The sequence below is a fragment of the Callithrix jacchus genome, chromosome 7 (genome assembly GCF_049354715.1).
Source record: "Callithrix jacchus isolate 240 chromosome 7, calJac240_pri, whole genome shotgun sequence".
In the NCBI taxonomy this organism is placed as follows: Eukaryota; Metazoa; Chordata; class Mammalia; order Primates; family Cebidae; genus Callithrix; species Callithrix jacchus.
The window spans coordinates 95,988,388-96,007,265 of record NC_133508.1 but is presented as its reverse complement, the minus strand read 5'-3'; the positions used below and the strand labels follow the sequence as shown (position 1 = coordinate 96,007,265).

Genomic DNA, 18,878 nt, shown 5'->3' with positions numbered 1-18,878 from the left:
ATTCATTTGTGCTTTTTTTCTTCTTTTTTTTTTGAGACAGACTTTCGCTCTTGTTACCCAGGCTGGAGTGCAATGGCATGATCTCGGCTCACTGCAACCTCCGCCTCCTGGGTTCAAGCAATTCTCCTGCCTCAGCCTCTCCTGCCTCCTGACTCCCTGCCTCAGCTGGGACTACAGGCGTGTGCCACCATGCCCAGCTAATTTTTTTGTATTTTTAGTAGAGACGGGGTTTCACCATGTTGACCAGTATGGTCTTGATCTCTTGACCTTTATTTATTTAATTAGCTATATTACATTTTCATTTTCCCTATCCTGATCACTTACAAGTTTATTTAGTTACTGCCTGTCTCCCCTCCTTGGGATGTGAGCTCCATGAGAGCAGGCCCTTGGCCCTCTTTTTTTTTTTTCATCAACTTTTAAGTTCCGGGGTACATGTGCAGGATGTGCAGGTTTGTTACATAGGTAAACGTGTGCTGTAGTGATTTGCCACACGGATCAACCCATCACCTAGGTATTAAGCCCAGGATACATTAGCTATTCTGCCCAATGCTTTCCCTCCCCACACCTTCCACAATAGGCCCCAGTGTGTGTTGTTCCCTCCCATGTATCCATGTGTTCTCATCGTTCAGCTCCCACTTGTAAGTGAGAACATGTTGTGCTTGGTTTTCTATTCCTGTGTTAGTTTGCTGAGGATAATGACTTCCAGCTCCATCCATGTCCCTGCAAAGGACATGATCTTGTTTTTTTATGGCTGTATAGTATTCCGTGGTATACTTGTGCCAGATTTTCTTTCTAGTGTATCATCGATGGGCATCCTTGTCCTTCTGAATAATTATATTTCCAGGCCCCCAATACTGCCTAGAACTCAGGAGGTTCTTAATTAACATTTATTGTTGAATCCATTCAAACAACTATTAATTAATTTGCTCAATAAACATTTATTGAGTATCTGCTATGTACCAGGCACAGTTAGGTCTGAGAGATATTGCCCTGAAAGAGACAGATACGATTCTTACCTCCAGGGAGATTTCTTTCTAATAGGGAGGGGAGATTTGTACACAGGTAAATCAGATCATTGCTGCTGATCGGGATTTGCATCATGTGGGGCTTACCAGAGTGATGTGATAGAAAGTTTTTGTTCTAGAGCTGTTCACATACTATTGAGGCAGACCTGGCAGCCCTGAGGCAGTTTCCATCTCATGTGATTAGTAGGGGCTTTACAAACTCAGAGCCAAAGTGCTTAACTCAGAGTGGGAGAATTGAGTGGGGGGAAATCAGGAAAGGCTTCCTGAAGAAGAAGCATCTGAGTGGTTTTAAAGACAAATAGAAGTTATCTAGGAAAGGGGTGGGGAAGATTCTAGGGCTGTGCAAGGACAGGTATCAGAAGGCCAGCTGGCACACTGCTAGGGGTGACTGAGCCTGTGTGTGGAGCGGGAAGAAAAGAGGTGAGGGAGACAGGTATTAGGTCCAAAAGCACCTCATTGGGATGATTAGTTTTATGTGTGAACTTGGATAGCCTATAGTACCCAGGTATTCAATCAAACACTAATCCAGGTATTTTGTGAATATAGTTAATATGTACAATCAGCTGACTTTAACATTAGCTATATTAGATATTATAAAGAAGATTGTCCTCAATCATCTGAGTGGGCCTCATTCCATCCATTGATAGGCCTTAAGACAAAGACTGAGATTTCCCTGATAGGGAAAGGATTCTGCTTGTGAACTGCAGCTTCAGCTCTGCCTAAGAGTTTCCAACTGGTTGACCTGCCCTGCATATTTCAGACATGTCTAGCAAGATCCCAGAACTACAGAAGCCTATTCCTGGAAGTAAATCTCTAGAGATAGATTAGATGGACAGATAAGATAGATGATATATAGATTCAATAGATAGCTAAGTAGGTAGATAAGACAAACGGATAGATAGATAGACAAGACAGATGATAGGTAGATAGATAGGGAGACAGATGATAGAATCCTAATCTCTTACTGATTCGGTTTCCCTAATAGAACTCCTTCCTGACTGATACACATCTACCTAGCTAAGAGACTTAGACTTCATCATTAAGGTGATGAGAAGGACTCGTGGAGAGTTTAAGCAAAGGAGAAGCATAACCAGATTTGTGTTTTTAAAAAATAGCTCTGGCTGCAGTGTACAGTGGTTTGGAAGGGGCAAGGCTGGAGGCTGGGAGACCAGGTTGGAAGCAGTTGCCTGAACTAAGTCATGGCAGGGAGAACACCTTGAAAAGAGGGAACCAACTCAAGTGGTACTATGGAAGGAGAACTGGCAAGACTTGTTGGCCAATTGCACAGAGAGGGTGAGGACGAAGGGACCTGGAGTTGCAATGAGCCCCAGGGCCTTGGACATCCTGGTAGGAAGGAGTGTAAGCACTGTAAGAGCCTCAACTGTGTCCTGTCCTTTGCTGTAGTCTTTACTCCTTAAGCAGTACCTGCACCTGGAAGGTGTTCATTACACATTTATTGAATGAACTGTGGTGCACTTCTCTGAGACCTGGATCACGGGTTGGATGATTGGGTGGTGATGATGAGGAATACACGGTGCAGGAGAGCCTCCTTTCCCCTAACTCCACACGCTCTCAGAGTGACTTCAGCCCATGCTTATGGTATTAAGCACCCTGGGAGGATATGGAGTGAGGAGAAAGGAGGCTAGGGATTGAATCTTGGAGAAATTTCAGCATTTAAGGACTGAAGGAAGGAAAGGATCCCTTAAAGGAGAATGAGAAAGTGGCCAGAGAGGGAGGAAGAGAATCAGAGGCCACAGTGGCAGAGAACATGCAGGGTGCTCCCGCTGCTGCTGAGGGGTGTCATTTAGATTTACAACAGTGACTTGGCCAGAGCGGCTTTGTTTGGCATCGAGGGGACAGAGGTCAGGCTGCAGACATTTGCAGAGGGCATGGGAAAAGAGGTAGCAGAGGCAGGGTCTCCAGTGGTCTCTCCCAACCTTCCTACCAAAGAGTTGACAGACAGCTCATTTCCACCTCATTTTAAAGGGCCTGAAACTGAGGCATGCAGAGACAAAGCTGGTTCAAAGTCATCAGCAAAGGGGAGTTCTGCTAGAAGACCACAGCTGTCCAGACCACACACTACCTTTTATGACTCGGCAGGATATAGACTTTGAAAGAGTGGCTGTGTAGGGTGGGGCCTAGGCCTTGTCCGGGCTGATCGCTGCCGACGTGCAGGGCAAGAGCCTCCAGGGCATGCGAGAACATTTTCTCAAGGGGAACCACCTTCCCTTGAAACAGCTTGTTCTGCTGAGTTGACAGGAGAGAGGAATGGGGACTCCTCAGTCCTGGGCCTTGTGCCAAAACACGGAGCAAAGGCGCCAGGAGGCTGGGCCTGGCTACAGCTTCCCTGGGTCCTGTGTGGGCCATCCCAGCACCTATACCCTCTCAGGGCACTGGAGGGAGGCTATGTGTGTTGGGTTTGTTTGTTTTGAACTAATATTAAAAGAGTACTTACTATGGGACAAGGCTCATCATTTTATGTGCTTGAATTTACTTAATCCTCATAATATTCTGTAAAGAATGTATGCTGATTGTCCTTATTTAAGTATGAAAAAACTATCCCAGAGAAGTCAAGTCACTTGCCCAAGGCTTCATTTACAGCTAGTTCTGTAAGTGGGAGAGCAGGGATGCTCAACTTTTTAACCTGTAGAGTGGACAACTAGTTAGCCATTGAGTGTGGGTTCAAATCATCCACAGATGAATGGATAAGGATCCAGATCAGGTCAGGCTTCCCTTTCTGGCTCTGGGACCTTGGGTAAATTACAACACTTCTCTGAGACTCGGCTTCCTCATCTATAAAATGGAAGAAATGTTGCCCACCTCACAGGATAAAAGAAAATGCATTTAAAGTGTCTTGTGGAGTCTCCAGTCTAGGATGGGTGCTCCATAAAGGTTAATTCTCCTTCCCCCTCTTTTTGTGTTTTTTTCATAAGCTTTGGTTCAAACCAGTAGGTTGGAAGATTAGGGCAAGAGCACCGGACTGTGAATCAGAAAAAAGCAGGAGTCTAATGCTGCTTCTGAAACGTAATTATTTATTTTGAGCAAGTCATTTTTCCTTGATAGAGCCTCAGTCAGTTTCCTCAGCTCTAAAATATGGGAAGATCAGCTTAGTCCAGGATGGCATTTAAGCCCCAAGCACCTCTCTCCACACCTCTGGAGGCATCACCAATTGAACATGACCTTTTCCACTGAGCCAGAATAATACCTAAGAACCCTTCTTAGTAATGACTTCCTATAGGTTGACTATAATTCTGCCAGTAAGCAATTATGCCATGGGTTAAATCACCATGTTTCAAGAATGTACTTGCTGAGATGCAAAGCCCTCTGATACAGGTAACATATTAATCTTGTCATATATTTGTATTAGTAAGGAGAAGTTCTTATAGGAGCTCCAGAAAGCACAGGTAAGTTTGTTGTTGCAGTTTTCTGTTTGGGGTTTTGTTCCGTTTTAAATCCGGTCAGGGTATAGATGAATAAGCCTGGGACAGAGAATTGATCTATTCATCCAGAAGAAAACTGGGAAAGGGACAGTTATCGAGAGAAAGTTACCAGTAATTACAGTATACGGATGAGAAGACTGCTGGAAAATGAACCAACTCACTGAATTAGCTATTTTCACAGCTAGTAAATGGCAGAGTTGAGATTCAAAACCAAGCAGTTCCTCCTCCAGAAGTGACAACTATGTCATAAATACAGAATCCATTTATTTAGTCCAAAAATTGTTATTGAATGCCTACTCTGCACCAGGAACTATTTTGAGACCTGAGAATGAAGTCATGAACAAAATTGTCTAAATGCCTTGCCTCACGGAGCTTACAGTCTAGAATCACGTTTACTTGGCACCTGTTATGTGGCTAGTGCGTCACCAGCACTGGGGACAGTGAGGCCCAATGTCAGTGGCTCTTCTTGGCAGGAACATATGTGTGAATCTTAGCTCTACGGCTTCTTACTAGATGAGGAAAGCCGTTCCATGTTTCAAAGAGAAAACTGAGCCAATCCTCAGTTTTCTCTTTGTAACATGAAAAGAATAATACCGACTTCCAAGGGTTTCTGTGAGGCTTACAAAGCAATATTTGTAAAGTACACAGTGATGCAAATTTTGATACTCAATAAGTTGTAACTACCATTATTAATTCTGTATCCTCTTAACAGCTATATGAAGTACATACTATTTTCTCCATTTGGCACAGAAGGAAATTGAGTCTTTGAGAGTTTAAGTCTCAAAGAGGTTGGGTAACTTGCCCAGGGTCACAGAGCTAACCAGTGGCGGAACTGATATTCAAGTCCAGGACTGCTTGACTCCATTGCCCAAATATAACACTGTGGCCACATTTTTAAAATTCACAATTGGAGCATCTGCAAGGCAATGGCAAACCATGTTCCTCCTTGGCGTCTTATGCAACAAACCATATGGACCCTCAAGCTCTTACATAACTGGCCCAATGCTAACAAGAGGAAGTTTAACAACAACACAAAAAACAGATCACATTCACAACAGACCACCATATGTTCTCCCATCCCCTGACAGCAGCCGTCCCAACTCCTACTCGGGCGCCCACAGAAATCTTCTCCACAAAAACAGTTTTATTCCCAAGTGACTCAAACGATTGATGCCTTTATAAAAAGAAGGGGCAGGAGAAAAGAATCTGCACTCCTTCAAAAGAAATCAATCTTATTAACTCCTCGGGACAGCCCAGAAACCTTCAGCCTCTACTTCTTGGCCTTTTCTTAGAACCTGGATGCTTCTCTGGGGACAGCATGGACTCTGAGATATGGCAGCCTCTTCACTCAGAGTGAGGGAAATCATGATGGTTTCTGGTTTCTGTGTTTACAAGCCAGATAGCCTGGGTTGTTTGAGTCACCCCTTCACTTAGTCTCAAAGTCTTATATACTTTGGTGTTTTGGTACTCAGCTAAAGAGTCTCAAGTTTGCTATAGACTTTCTGGAAGTGCCAATTCTGGAGCTGAACCCAATTATGGAAGGCAGGTTTGACTGTGAACATTAGGCAAGGATTTCCTGTTGATGTCTTCCAGGCCAGGCACCATCTTCCTCCTCTTCATATAATCTCATGTCTAGTCATCGCTCTCCTTCACTGCCTCCCGTCCATTTCCCTGCCCTGCAGCCAAAGCAATCCTGCTAACATATGACTCCACTCCTGTAACACCACTGCATAGATCACGTCCACATGTCTCCATGCAGGTAGCATAGCCTTCAAGCTCCTTATGGCCCCTGTGGTTTTGCATGTTCCACTCTTTCACCTCCCTTGGCCCTATTTCCCTGGTCCTCTAAGCTCCAGCCACATTAGCATTTTTTCCATTTTTTGTGGCTTTGCACTTTCTTTTCCTTCACCTCAGCCCATCCACTCTCCATGGGCTCATTCCTCATCTTTTGAATCTCAGCTTAACTGTCACTCTTCCTTCTTTTCCAACAGTTTATTTCGCTATTTCTTTTTCTTCTTTCTTTCTTTTTCTTTTTTCTTTTTTTTTTTTTTTGATAGAGTCTTGCTCTGTTGCCCAGGCTGGAGTGAAATGGTGTGATCTCAGTTCACTGCAACCTCTGCCTCCCAGGTTCAAGTGATTCTTGTGTCTCAGCCTCCCAAGTAGCTGGGATTACAGGCGCCTGCCACCGCACCTGGCTAATTTTTTGTGATTTTAGTAGAGACGGGATTTCACCATGTTGCCCATGCTGATCTCGAACTCTTGAGCTCAGGCTATCTGCCTCAGTCCCCCAAAGTGTTAGGATTACAGGGGTGAGCCACTGCGCCCAGCCTCTTTTTCTAAATTTTTAACATGTTTGGTCTATTTGTTTCTGTACTTTTTAATTCCTATAAATAATGAGGTAGAATTTTCCTCTGAGACTACTTTATGGTATCTCATGGTTTTGATATATAATATTTTCATTAATGTTGTTTTTAAACTTCTCTGTCTAAATTAGCAGTTATTTAACTGAAGTATGTGCATCACTAAATTAATTTTTAAATGTTATTATAACTTTCATATTTGGTTGCTTTGTAAGAAGAGAATATTACCATGAGTATTTCTGCATTTTGGAATGTTTGAGGTTTGGGCAGCTAATATATGATACATTTTCATGAGTATATAATGAACACTTGAAAACAACATAAAACGTGGTCTCTATTTTCAGAGTTTATAGTTTGAAATATATCAACTAAATCGGCTTTATATTTGTTATTTAGATCTTTGTTACATTTATTTATGTATTTTACTTACTTATGCATATATTTATTTATTTACCCATCCACTTGATCCATTGGGGATTGAGAAAATGGGTTACATTTTTTGTATCATGATTATTGTGTTGTTAATGTCTTTTTGCAGCTCTTTTAATTTTTGCTTTACGAATACTTCTAATGTGTTATTTTGGGTATAGATTTTCAAAACTCTTGTAGCCTCGTTGTGAATTACACACTTCGTCGTTGTAGCATACCCCTCCTTGTTTGGTTTAGGTTTTTTTTTTAACCTGAATTCCGCAGTTTCTCATGTGAATGGCAATCTTAGTATTCTTTATGTTTGAATTTGTCTATTATACATAATTTTCTCACCACTTTATTTTCTTAATCTTTTTGGACAATTGGGGGTTTTGCTTTATGATCCAGTCTGACAGTCTTTTTCTCTTTGTAGGCAAATTAAAGTTCATTTATACTTATTAATATAAGAGCTATGTTTGACTTTTATTTTTGTCATTTAATTTTATGTTATAGTCTTAGCTATATGCACATTTTAATTTTAAAGAAATATATATTTGCAATAACTATTGAAATATAATTTATAAATGATTAAGTGAACATATTTTAAAGTATACACTTGTAACAAGTCTTGACATACATATATCCATGTAGTCATCACCATACTCTAGATAGGAAACATACCCATCACACCCTAAATTTCCTTCTGCAACCTCTCCCTCCCATCCTGGTTCACTTCTCACCATCCTGCTCCACCCACCTCACCCTCAGCAACCAAGGATCTGCCTTCTATCACTGTAGTTTTAGCTGAATTTTCTAGAATTTTTTTATCAGTGGAATTATACATTATGTAGCCTTGTTTTTCTGACTTTCTTTTCACTCAGCATAGTTTTGCTTTCCATCCATAATACTGCATGTATTTCTTTGTTTTGCTAAATAGTATTCTGTTGTATGGATATACCACAACTTGTTTATTCATTTTCCTCTTGATAAACATTTGTGTTGTTTTCTATTTTTAGCGATTACAAATATAGCTGTGATAAACATTCATACACAAGTACTTGTATGAACTTGTTTTTCTCTTGGGTAGTACTTAGCAATGGAATGACTCATAAGGTAGGTGCATGTTGAACATTTTAAGAAACTGCCAAACTATTTTCCAAAAGTGTTGCATTATTTTACATTCCCACCAGCAGTATATGAGCATTCTGTTTGTTCTACACCCTTACCTATACCTGAGATGGTCGGTCTTTCTAACCTTGGTGATTCTAATAAGTGTGTGGTAGAATTTCATTGTGGTTTGAATTTGCTTTTCTTTAACGATGCTGAGTATCTTTTCATATGCTTATTTGCTATCCATATATTTCCCTTGGTGAAGCGCCTGTTCAAATCTCTTGGACTCTTGGTTTTCTTACTATTACATTTTAAGAGTTATTTATATAATCTCTATATGCCTTTTTATCAGATAAATGCTTTGCACATATTTCTTCCAGTTTGCAGCTTGTCTTTTCATTCTCTTAGTAGTATCTTTCAAAAATAAGTTATTAATTTTTTATGAAGTCTAATTTATCAATTTGTTCCTTTATAGACCATGCTTATGTTTTCTTCTAGAAGTTTTATAAATTTTGGTTTCACACTTGGGTCTATAATCCATTTTTAGTTAATGTTTTTATATGATCCAAGGTATAGATCAAACATCAATATTTTTTCATACGGATTATCCAACTGTTCTAGAACCATTTGTTGAAAACACTAAATTGCCTTTGCACCTTTGCAAAAATCAGCTACCCATATATCTATGGATCTATTTCTTGACTTTATCTGTTCCACTGATCTATTTGTCTACCTTGACACCAATACTACAGTGTTCTGATCACTGCAATTTTATAATGTACTTTGAAATCAGGTACTGCTAGCGCTCCAATTTTGTTCTTTTACAAAGTCGTTTTGGGTGTTCAAGGTCCTTTATATTTATATATAAGTTTTAGAATGAATCTAGATCAATTTGGGGAGAACTTACCTCTTAGCAATATTGAGTCCTTGACCCATGAGTAAGGTGCATCACTCCATTTTATTGTCTTCAGTAATTTCTCTCAGCAATGTTTTGTTGTTTTCAGTGTACAGTGTCTGATGTCTTTTCTCAGACTTATCCCTGAGTACTTCCCATTTGCTATTGTAAAGGTTATTTTCCACAAATTCAATGTTCAATTTTCATTGCTATGATATAAAAATATGATTGTAATATAATAGTAATTCTGTATCCTGAAATCTTGCTGAACTCACTTATTAATTCTAGTACTACTTTTCTCTATTCCATCAGATTTTTCACTAGGCAATCATGGGTTTTTCTGTTTGTTTGTTTTTTAGACAGGGTCTCACTCTGTCACCTACGCTGGAGTGCAGTGTCATGATCCCTGCTCACTGCAACCTCTGCCTCTCAGGTTCAAGTGAGAATTGTCATGCCTCAGCCTCTGGAGTACCTGGGACTACAGGCGTGTGCCCCATGCCTGGCTAATTTTTGTATTTTTGGTAGAGACAGGGTTTCACCATTTCAGCCAGGTTGGTCTTGAACTTCTGATCTCAAATGATCCACCCTCCTCAGCCTGCCAAAGTGCTGGGATTACAGGCATGAGCCACTGCACTGGACCCAATCATGTTTTTGAGAATAAAGAGTTTCTTTTTCCAATGTGGATTTCCTCTCTTTCTTGCCTTGTTGCATTGAATAGAAACTCCATTACAACATTGAAAATAAGTAATGAGAGTGAATATCATTGCTTTTCCCCAATACATTTAGTCTTTCACTGTTAAGTATGATGTTAGCTGTACATTTTTCTTATATGCTCTCTATCAAGTTGAGGAAGTTGCCTTCTAGTCTTAATTTACTTAGAGATTTTTGTCAAGAATGGATGTCTCATCTATTGAGATAAGCATAATTTTTCTTTTTTGCCTTGTTAATAAAATAAATGTCATTAACAGATTTTTATTAAAATTAAATATTTATTAAAAGTAAATATTAAAATTTATATTAAACCAAATTTTTATTCCTGGAATAAACTCCATTTGGGCATATGTATTATTGTTTTCATATAGTTGGATCCAGTTTGCTAGAATTTTATTTAGAATTTTTAGATTTATGTTCATTATGGATATTGGTCTGTAGTTTTTTTTTAATTTTAATATATTTGGCTTTGGTATAAGGGTAGTTATAGCATCTTAAAATGAGTTGGAAAGTATTCTCTCCTTTTCAGTTTTCAGGATGTTTGTGTCAAATTTCTGTTTCCTCCTTAAGTGTTTGGTAGAATTCATCAGTGAAACCAACTGGAATTTTAATTACATTTGTGGAGAGATTTTCAACTACGAACTCAGTTTTCTTAATAGATTTAGGACAATTCAGGTTACCTATTTCTTCTCAAGTGAGGTTTGGTAGTTCATGTCTTTTCAGGAATTTTTCCATTTTATCCAAGTTTCCAGAGGTTTCTTGATTTTCTCAAAGAACCAGTTTTCAGTTTCACTGAAAACTTCATTATCTTTCTATTTTCTATTATATTGTCACTCTGATTTTTATCCCTTTCTTTTTTCCACTCACTCTGGGTTTGATTTGCTCTTCTGTTCCTAGTTTCTAAGGTGGAAGCTGAAGTCATTCATTTGCTAATATAGGTGGTTCTCCCTAAGTACTGTTTAGTAGCATTCCACAAATTTTAATGTATGGTATTCTGATTTTCATTCAGTTTGAAATACTTCATAATTTCCTTCTGATTTCTTCTTTGACCCATGACTCATTCACAAGTATGGGAGCGATGGGCATTTTTCCTTCTAATCCTTTTGTTGGGTTCTTCCCCCAGCTTTGGATAACTTCCTCACAAGTGTGTACTGACCAGAAACTTCTGTGGATCTTTGAAATCTTCTCTCCCTGTGGCTTTATCCTCTCCAGTGCTCTGCCCTGTGAATTCTGTTTACCGTGGTCTCTCTGAACCCTCAGTTTCATCTCCTCTACTCCAGAAGTCTGATGGACTCTCTCTGGGTTCCTTCCTTATGTCACAGCCTGGACACTCCCTCTAGGCAGTAAACTGAAGCACTTGTGGCGCTCACCTCATTTGTTTCCTTTCTTTCAGTGATTGCTGTCCTTTATTGCCTGATGTCCAGTATCTTAACAACCGTTATTGCATATACTTTGGAATTTTTGGTTGTTCCAAGTATGAAAATAAATCCAGTCCCTCTTATTCATGTTGGCCAGAATCAGAAGTCAGGCTAGCTTGCATTTATGTATGTATGTATGTAATTTACTAGAAAAACAGTTCTATTTTGGTTTTTTTGTTTGTGTTTTTTCTGCTATTTAGGATGGGTTACATTTCTATTTTAGCGGTTATCAATTTACAGCTTTATAAAACATCCTTAGTTCTCTCTATTTTTCAGACAGTATCTGTTAGTTCACTATAAGTGATGACCCAATTAATGTGCTTATCTTCCTCCTTCTTCTTAGCAAACCCATTTCGGTCAACAACATTTTCCTTAGTGTGCCTGTTTATATGGATACTTACGTTATTAAGCTTATACTCTATTACTTGAGTCTTCTACTTTCCCTCCTATTTTTATTGTCTCTTTAGTATAATTTCCTGGTAATAAGTGGAAAAATGTTGACTTAAACAGACATATTTGCATTGGAAGTTCGAAAAGCATTGACTTAGGATATAGAGACATGTATCTGAGCCCTGGTTCCTCTAATTACCAGCTCTGTTCTGCCCTTGGGGTAGCAGCCTAACCGTCAAAGTGTCAGTTTTCTAGTCTATAAGAAAGAATAACAATATAGTTGACTGATGAACAACATGGGGATTGGGGCACCAACTCCCCACACAACTGAAAATCCACTTTTAACTATTGACTCAAAAATTTAGCTTCTAGTAGCCTACTGTTGACTGGAAATCTTGCCAATAATATAAACAGTCAATTAACACGTATTTTGTATGTTATATGCACTATTAGTATATAGTGTATTCTTACAATAAGGTGAGCTAGAGAAAAGAATATGTTGTTAAGGGAATCATAAAGAAAATAAAATTTATTTACTATTCATTAAGTGGAAATGGATCATAATAAATGTCTTCATCCTCTGTCTTCATGTTGAGTAGGCTCAGGGGAAGGAAGAAGGGAGGAGTTGATTTTGCTGTCTGAGAGGTGCAGAGATGGGAGAAAATCTGCATGTAAATGGACCCCTGCAGTTGTTCAAGGGTCAACTGTATCTGTTTTTTAAGGTTGTCATGAAACTTACTCATATACACATATAACACATGTAAAATGCTTAGCCTCATATAAAGCCTGATGCATATAAAGTGCATAGAAAATGTTAGTTATAATTATTAATAGAAATAGAAATCAACAACCAAATATATATGTAGTATGTACCATACACCTGGCACTGTGTTAGCTACCTTACCTTCCTTATATAATCTTTACACTGAATCTCTAGCAAATGCATTGCCTCACTTTAGAGATGAGGGAGAGAGGCCATAAGAGGTTAAGAAAATGTAACCAAAGTCACTCAGCATGTGCAGGAATGACAATGGTGAAATTAACAGCCAAACGATGCCAAGTTCAGAGCACTCGCCACTACTCCACAGCTGCCTCTATTGTGCTGAACCTTATGCTGCTAATGAAAGCACGCATATACATACACACACGTGTGTGTGCTTACTTGATTCAGAGAACAAACTTGGCCTCACAGCTCAGTATGTAGACAGGATACACCTGGACGAATATAACCTGCCTGTTTTTCCAAATCCTAGGTTCAGAGTCTGGCCTGCAGACAAGGTACAGATGGAAATCTTCCTGGACTCAGGCCAAGAATAGGAGAAAGGGTGGGAAAGTCTTGCCCCATGGCCTGCAGTAGCACCGAGTATAGCAAGATTGATCCTTGGAGATTAGCTGAAGGAATGAAGCCAGTGATATCTCTGGACTGCCCAGTGCTTTACAGTTTACAAAGATGTTCAGCACTCATGCCCTTTTAGACTTTCCATGGCAGTATTATAGCTGAGGAAATGGAGTGTTAATGTCTTGCCCACGGTCACGTGTTAGTTGGTGACAGGGCCTGGACAACAATCCCAGATCTTTAGAAAAGTATTTACCCTTTTCTAGTTCTGTTTGGGGCATGATTGTATGTCATAGATGTCTAAAAGGAAAATCAATATTTAACTGGATACTGAATGTCCTCAGCATTATGCTGTGAGCTACAACAGATAAAAAGGCTAAAAGTCATCCTGGTTCTTAATACTTATTCATTTAACCATTCATTCATTCATTTATTCTAAGGGTTCACTAGTGCCAGGCCCTGTTAGGATCAGGAAAATATCCTTCAAGGGGCTCACTATAAAATAGACACTATAAAGTAGACAGATTCAAAAGTCAACTGTTCCAATTCAAAAGGAGAAGAACTAAAATACACGTATTTGGAGTGCGATGGATGTACTATTGAGAGTAGTTATCTTTGCCTGTGGGATCCAGGAAGGTATCCTAGAAAGATGAGTGTAGAAGGCCTCGTAGGAGCTGAGGGACAGAATCTGACACAGATGGAGGCAGAAGTGGGCCTACCAGTAGGTGAGTGTGGCTGAAGGCAGGGAGGGTAGGGCAAGGCTGGGAGTTAGGCGGGACACATCATGGTCATGCTGAAGGGTTTAGACTTTATCCTGTGGATGACAGAAAGACATTCCAAAACATTAAAGCTAGTCAGGGTGGCTCACACCAATAATTCCAGCACTTTGGGAGGCTGAAGAGGGAGGATCATTTGAGTCCAGGAGGTCAAGACCAGCCTGGGCAACATAAGGAGATCCCCATCTTTACAAGAAATTATTTTAAAAATTAGTGGGGTGTGGTGGCACATGCTTGTAGTCCCAGCCACCCAACCACTCAAGAGACTGAGACAGTAGGATTGACTCGACCAAGAGCTATGATTGCACCACTGCACTCCAACGTGGGCAACAGAGCAAGATATTTTATCTAAAGAAGTTAAAAGAAAAAGAGTAATAAAATGATCAGATTTGATTAGACAGCTCACAGTGGCATAGTTGGGAAGAATGGACCAACAAGAGTGGGACCAATGAAGAAACTGCTCAAGGTGAGGCCCACACAGCAGGGTGTCGGGGGATGGGGAGGATTGTTCTGGCTAAACCCTACTCACATGATAAGGCTCAGCAAAGACAACAGCTGAAAGAAGTTCCCTTACTATGGTTGGAAGCTCCTCCCCAGGAACCCCTTACCCATACCCTCCAAACGGAACCTGAGCTCAGTAGTGGTTATAGCCACAGCTTTTAACTCAGCTTTTCAAGCCATTGCACCTTCCTCCACTGCTAATGAGTTGTGTGACTTTGGACATGTTGCTTATTCATTCTTTTTCCTTGGTTTCCTTATCTATGAAGTAAAGACAATAATATTCCCTATCTCTTAGGGTTATTGTGGTGATTAAGTGGTTTAATGTGTTTAACACTCTTAGAACAGTGTCTAGCAGTGATTAAGTGTGCAATAAAAGTGGGCTTTTATTATCACTACACCCACTTGCTACTGAGAAAATGTATATTTATGGATGCACGTGACCAGTCAAGGAGCTCCTTGGGGACACCTATCCCTCTGTCAAGGGCCTGGGACAGAGCAGGCTCTCAGTGAATATTTGTTAAATAAATTGGAGATGTAGGGGAAGATACATTCAATGAATATTTAGGAATTACATCGTGCATCGCTGGGTGATGAATAGAACATTAGGTAGAGGGTTAAGGAGGAGAATAAAATCATTCTGAGCTTTCTGAACTGGGACAAGAAGGTGATGGTGACACCATGGTTGAGATAGGGAATCTGAGAGCAGGAGTTGGTTCAGAGAGATAAGTAGCTAACCTGCCTGAGTTCACATCTATAGGAATGGAAGAGAGTTGAACCTAGGTCTGTAAGAGTCCATGTTCCATAAACAGTTTATGTAACCTGCCTGCGTGTAGGTCATTGCCTAGCACAGGGCATAATGCGGAAAGTATTTAATAATATACGTCAAGTGAGTAGGTAGATGCTTAAGTAAATGGCTCTCCTTTGTAGATGCCAGAATATTATGCTTGCTTTTCTTTTCAATAGTAAATAGAGCTCTGTGAAGACAAGGGAAAAAGAAAAGAAAATCCCCATAAAAGATTAAAGAAACAGGAACTAGTAACCAATATTTCAAACAAATGAACATGAGGAGCCATCTTTCTTCTTTTTCCCCTTTTCTGGCACATCAGGACATTTTTAAAATGATTTCCAGCTTCATAACATACTCTTGCAAACTGCTAGGAAGGATGACTAAAACAACCCACCAGGAAGTTTTGCAAAGCCCAAGCCAAAAAAAAAAAAGTGATATCAAGGAATCTAGGAAACAGGAAAATGCCTGGTGACAGGGAGACCAATCATGCAGGCTCCTCTATCTATGATCCCAATTTCAATCACCACCTCCTCAGTAAACAGATTTCTTAAGTCAAACTGCTTATGGAATTGGCACCTGAGTATTAAGAGAGCAGAAAGAACTGTCTGCAAGAAATTAATAAGTTCTCCTTCAATACAAGCCTGGGTAGCAGAGCAGTAGTAATAATAATTATGATTATGCCTATAATTTATTGAATGTTTCCCACTTCTAAAAACTGGTGTGTATTTTACGCACACTATTTCATTGAAACCTTGCCAAATCCTACAAGAATCATACTGTTAGCCCCATACGAAAAACAGGAAAACTAAGCCTCAGAGAAGTTAAGTAACCTGACCGAGGTCACTCAGCAAGTAAGGAGATATAAACCCTTATTCATAGATAATTTTTCTCTTTTGACTCCTTTGAATTTGGAGCTGTGCACAGTTTAACTTCATCTAAATAATCCTAGTTGAGGCATGGAGCTCACATTCTAACTCCAGGGATGACAAGAGCATTTCTGTTCAAATGCCTTTTGCCAGTCCAAAGAAATTAGAGGAGTGTGGTGCAAAGATCAAGAGACATGGATTCAGAGAACTGGGTTCCAGTATTGACTCTGCCATTTATTGCCTGTGAGGCGTCTGCTGAATTCCTTAAATTCTCTGGGCCCCTGTTAGTTTCTTAGTTTTTCCTCCTTCCCTTTCAACCCCCCATACCCAGCAGATACTCTTTTTAGAATATAAAATAAAAGGATTTATCTCAATGATCTCTCAGAGCTCTTAGGAAACTGATTTTTTGTTTCAATAATTGTGTCTTTTCTAATAAAAATGTTCTAGTTAAGAAGGAATACAACTTATTAATAAAAAACATACATGTTAAAGAAAAAGCAACACATACTTGTTAAAGGAGGATACAAAACAGTAGAAAGTAAAAGTTTCTTTTTAGTAAGAGTAGAGTTACTGCTAGAATTTTAAATTTAAAAAACTATTAAAGGCTGGGCATTGTGGCTTGTGCCTATAATCCCAGCACTTTGGGAGGCCGAGGCAGGTGATTCACCTAAGGTCAGGAGTTCAAGACCAGCCTGACCAATATGGTGTAACCCCGTCTCTAGTAAAAATACAAAAATTAGCTGGGTATGGTAGCACATGCCTGTAGTTCTAGCTACTTGGGAGGCTGAAACAGGAGAATCGCTTGAACCTGGGAGGTGGAGGTTGCAGTGAGCTGAGATCGCACCACTGCACTCCAGCCTGGGCGACAGAGTGAGGCTGTTTCAAAAACAAAAAAACCATTAAAGAAGCTTGATGAAGCTTTAACGTTAACAACAATAAGAAGCATATTTGAGTGCTTCTTGTCACTTTCCTAAATATTTACTGACTTTCCTTTTGAAGGCATTTGTAGTTCATATCCCTTTTTCAATGTTCAGTGTTAAGGCCTAAGAAGTTTCTAGAAACATTTTTACTCTGGATGAGGGGACCCAGTGTAAGTGGAGACAAAGCCAAAGAGGATCTGTGAGTGAAAGAACGTGAGTGCCCAGTGCTGTGGGAGTGCAGATTAATCCTGTCACAGAGGAGGTGACAGAGGCTGGGTTTTGAAACATGAAGTGGAGTCCAACAGACAGCAAAACCTTAGCAAAGCAACCACTTAGACAAGCTCTTTTTTGGTTACCCAGTGCTAGAGGGATCATATAATTTATTTTCCAAATTAAGGTACATGATAATCAAAGGGGAACTACTGGTAATTATGTCAGGGCAAGGAGCATAAACCAGAATCTCCTAGGTAAGCCAGATGATATGGTGACTTCACTTCATGCAAAGGTTTTGATATCATGAAAAACAGCCCTGAATCGGATTTCATACTTTTTGAAACCTGTGACAACACGGTATGTTAAAAATGCTCCCAAGATGTTTCCCCATCCTGGGTAACTTTCTGAAAAAATTGTAGTGGTTTCCCTAACAATGCTTTTTAGTCCTGTTGCTGGGTTTTAGCATAACATCCATAAAGCAAATTGTTCTAACTTAGGAACACATTATCCTTAAATTAGTTTGGTAGCAACTCAAGTCTTCCAAACTACACTGATACTCAGCCTTATAGGTTTGGGTCTTCCAACAATGCTTTGGGGACCCACTCGATGCCTTAACCTTCAGTGTTTCTAGCTGGTGTTTTTAAATTTGTTTTGCTGTGTTCTCGGTTGTAATTCCAAAGAGGCAGCAAAGGTTCTCCCTTAGCAGGGACTATCCAGGAGTGGGAGAGGAAAACCAACACATTTTATAATAGGATTGGTGTTTTCATCTAGATGTGACATCTGTGGCGGTGTGCGGTGGGGCAGGAGGAATAGCATGTGCAAAGGCATGGAAGCAAAAACAGGCTTGGAGTATTCAGGGGACCCCGTGGGATTCTTTGGATGGGAGTGGAGCTGGGAATACAATGGGAGAAGAGGCAAAAAAGGTGAGTGGGACTAGATTGTGGGAGGCCTTGAATGCCACCCCAAGGAGTGTGGACTTCATCCTGTTTGGAAAGGTGAGCCTCTGGAGCTATTCAAGCAGGATATTTGTGTGTCTGTGTGTGTGTGTTTGAAACACAGCAAATGGAATAAAACCTGAAGTAATTTCTCCCTCCAGTTTTGCAGGCCTAATTTAGCCTAACTTTTTGCTAATTGTTCGCTACCTCCACCGCACTCCAAACACCACCTCCAAGGAACTGTATCTCAATTGACTGTGAATTATAGATGGGAATTTCTGATGCTTTGAATTCAGCCCACTCCCAACCAAGGCTGTAGTGAAATCCCTTAGCATCCCACAGTGGTGTCTCCAGGCAGGACCCTGTCAGTGGGGGACTCAGGAGTGAGGCTCAAAAAAGTAGGGGCAGAGGCTTCTGTCCTCTGGCCACCCGACTGTAAACTGCTACTGAAACCCCGCCTTGGGGGAATTTATATTCTCCCTTTTCTTAACCCTTAACACAAATCATGTCTACCTGGAGCCTAAGTGCAAAGTCATGAATGAAGCTCATGTAAAAATGGCAGCTTACTCTTTTTGGCTATTTAGGATGCTTAATGATGAACAGGCTTGACAGACGATAGATTCTTCACCCCCAGAGGTATTGGAACAGGTATGTGTTAGAGAGGGTTTCTGTAGGTCTTGGGGCCTGAAGCCTGACGAATGATGATTCTACATCCTGCCCAACTAGTTACAAGCTTATTAAACTCTAGCCTCTGTTTCCTCAGCTGTAGAATGGGGATCATAGTAGT

The 18,878-nt window shown here is 40.1% G+C and overlaps 1 protein-coding gene across 7 annotated transcripts in view; it reads right to left on the bottom strand.

The window, feature by feature from the left end:
- The window catches only part of LOC128928178 (uncharacterized), a 173,414-nt gene that overhangs the window by 33,020 nt on the left and 121,516 nt on the right, over positions 1 to 18,878 (bottom strand). The window lies entirely within an intron of this gene.